The sequence below is a fragment of the Brassica oleracea genome, chromosome C3, assembly GCF_000695525.1.
Source record: "Brassica oleracea var. oleracea cultivar TO1000 chromosome C3, BOL, whole genome shotgun sequence".
Lineage (NCBI taxonomy): Eukaryota > Viridiplantae > Streptophyta > Magnoliopsida > Brassicales > Brassicaceae > Brassica > Brassica oleracea.
This window is the reverse complement of record NC_027750.1, coordinates 14,578,983-14,582,507: the sequence shown is the minus strand read 5'-3', so window position 1 is coordinate 14,582,507 and position 3,525 is coordinate 14,578,983. Positions and strand designations below refer to the sequence as shown.

The following is a 3,525-nucleotide window of genomic DNA, read 5'->3' as shown; positions in this document are numbered from 1 at the left end:
TAAGAGCGTGTCTGTCACCTCTTCATTCGGAGGTGGAAGCATTGATTTGGGCAATGGAATGTATGAAGAATCTAAGACAGTTTCAGGTTACGTTTGCAACAGATTGTTCTCAATTGGTGAAGATGGTTTCGGAACCAGAAGAATGGCCAGCATTTGAAACCTATCTGGAAGATATCAAGCTTTTACGAAGAAGCTTCTTCAACTCAGACATCATCCATGTTCCCCGAACGGGGAACCAAAGGGCGGATAGCTTGGCACGTAGTGCTAGGAAACAACTGTCTTTCGTCGTTCATATGGATGTGGAGTTGCCGATTTGGTTTACAGAGTCAATATGAGTCTGTGAATGTCTTGCTGTCAAAAAAAAAAAAAACTAATAATTTATTTAAATGAAACAATTTATAAAAACTAAAATTTATTAATTTAACTATTTAATATAATTTTGTCATATTTAATTCATATAGCACTTCTATTTTTATATAATACATAATATAATTATAGAATTTATAAAAAATATAGTAGATAATTTTAATTTTATTGTTTTATAATAAAATTTTAGTTAACATTGATTTATAATAATATTATATTACTAATTACAAAATTAATTAATATGTTATTTTATAAAAATATTTAAATTCTTAAGTAAGATTTTATTAGATTCTTTCTCAGCATATTGTTTTATAATTAAAAAAAATCAAATTTATAGTTGGTTTATTATTAATGTAAATAATCAAATATATCATATTAACTAATTTCTTAAGTGGTCCTACTATGACTTGTTAATGGTAGATAAAAATAGGATCCTAAATCAATAGATTAGTTTTGAAACTCTTAATATATATATATATATATATATATATATTTATTTATATTTTAGATGAAAGATATCAAAAGATATTACGATTAAAGTATTTCAAAGATTCTATATGTTATTAGTCTTATTAAAATATATTTAATAAAAAAATTTAAAGGTGGTCTAATTTAAAAAAAAAAATCACATATGAAGAGAAGTTGTGACTTCTATTTTGATAGAATAGATAATTAGATTTTGTTGAGAAATAAATTAATTATATTTAATATATGTTTGTATTTTTCTGGTTATATATGTATGCTTGTATTTTTTTTATGTTAAACAACTATACAATGGGTATGCTTTACATATATCAAATGTACGTAGACGATCATGTTAGACGTTAGGATTTTGTTAAAATGGTTGGTTACATTTGTTTATTATGTCTATTTTATATTCGGTGGAATAAAAAGAATAATTAATATATTGTTAGGATTTGGTGCTGCAACTACATAAAAAATAATGTAAATAATTTTCTAGGAAAATATCCATTTAAAAATACCACACATGAAAGAAGTCATGACTTCTATTGTAATAGATAAGACTAGATTTCGGTCCGCGCAACCGCGCAGATTTTTGTTTTCATTTATTTTTATATAAACATTTTATTTTCAATTCTAAATTGATATATATTATAATATATATGTGTCTATCAATTTTTAAAACATAATCAGTTTACGGTATATTTTTTTCATTGAATAGATTGTTTCAAACTTTCACATCTATTTCTATCTTCTTCTATATATATATTTTCGGATTATTATTTCATTATTAAAATCGTAACTATATATATAAATATTAGTAAAATATTATTTTATTTTCATATTCAAAGATATTGTAACATTTCACAAATTTATAAAGTTTTTAAAAAATTAAAATTTTCGCTTCATAGATTTATATTATCGAGTAAATAATTAAACATTTAGTTTTTGTTTAATTTTTAAAATAAACTATATAGTTTAAAATTTGTTTTCATTGGTTTAAGGTAGTAAAGATTAATCATTGTTAGATAATATGATTTTTGTTATTTGAAAAAAAAAATCTTTATAATTTTAAAAGTTAACATCGACAAATATTTAAATAATTAACATATTGAGGTATAGTTTTTCAACATTAAATTATATCTATTTAATTCATACTATCTATAAATCTAATGGATCTTCTATTGTTTAAATTCAATTATTGATAGCCCAATGAAAATTTCTGGTTGACCCAAAATTTAAATGATAAAATTAGAGATTAAATGTAGTATGACTTTATAGGAATAGGTCCATAAGGTCTATTTTTTTAAAAAAAATTGCACATGAATAATAGTTGTGACTTCTGTTTTAATATATAAGATATGATAACAATTTTAAGGAATACATATTTTACTTCTGTTGGCTTTTGGGAATCTGAGATTGATTCTTGTTATGAATCTAGATTCAACATCTAAAAATGGTCAAACCATCAAGAATCCAAATACATCAAGATGTATGGCTACAAGAGTCATTATAGCTTCAGAAACAAGTAACAAAAGCTGTAAAATCAATAATCTCACTAGCCGTCGAGACACAATACTGTTGCTACTCGGCGTGTCGGGATTGTCAATCTTTGAGTTCATGACATTGTGGACAGACTCTGCCTTATTGTACCAACCTTTGGAGCGTTCTCCTGCTTTTTTGAATGAAGGTTCCAATGATGACCACAGTGTCAGGGCTTCAGTATAAAGATATCAAAGTCGGTACCGGTTGGCTTTCAGGTAAGGAACTGAAAGATGGAAATATAGAGTTGAAATATATCCATCGGCCTTTGATGAGTTCGATGGATTTTATAAGACCTTCTGAAAAAAAGATTCTTTAAAGAAAGACGTCTGCAAAGTCTAGAGAGATACATTCATAGTTCAAGGAATCAAGGGTCGCGGACACGGAAATCACGGATGCAGAAACAGAGTTGGAAGCAGCTAGGTGTATTCTTCTTCTACCACTAAAGTCAACCGAAAATGATGATTCAACTGTTTCTGGTTCTTTTCATGATTCAGTTGTTTTTGTTATAACTTGTTGAATTGTATGATTTCGGTTATGGCGTGTAACGTTTTTAAAATTAAATAAATTAGAAGAAAAAGAACATACTGTTATCCTTGTTGCTGAGATATTGTTAAAACGTTTCAAATGTTGCAGGTTACTGCTAACTATGTGGCTATGGTTCCATCAGGGAGAATTGTCGCTTAGGTGATCTTTCTCAATCCTGGAATAATATTAGCTGAATGGATCTACTATAATCAACTGGCCACATTGACCCAATTGCAGTTCTCTGGGGAATGGTCTACCGTATCTGTCTCGCGTTGGGTCTGGAAAGGTAATCATCAAACTGCTTCTATCTACACTGGGGACAAAAGGTAATTTTGTGATACTGCTTAACAGGTAATCAAGGGATTTGATGAAGGAATCTTGAGCAACAAAAGCTGGTGGCAAACGCAGACTCTACATTCCAGGCCTGTAAGTTCTCATCAAGATGCTAGTAGTTGAGGAAACTAGATATGTTTCTCCTCTTATATATATGTATCGTTGAAGCACAATACAGCAACACATGAAATCATTTGATATTTTGTGTTCTTCTCGCAAACTGAAGCGAATTCATGTCAATATCACATATGAACATGTCGATGACTACAGAAACTACCCCCCTCCCCCCCCCCC

The 3,525-nt window shown here is 28.4% G+C and overlaps 1 pseudogene; it reads left to right on the top strand.

The window, feature by feature from the left end:
- Nucleotides 1-3,328, top strand: part of LOC106329953 — a 5,910-nt pseudogene extending 2,582 nt beyond the window's left edge.
- The last annotated feature ends 197 nt before the right edge of the window (nucleotides 3,329-3,525 follow it).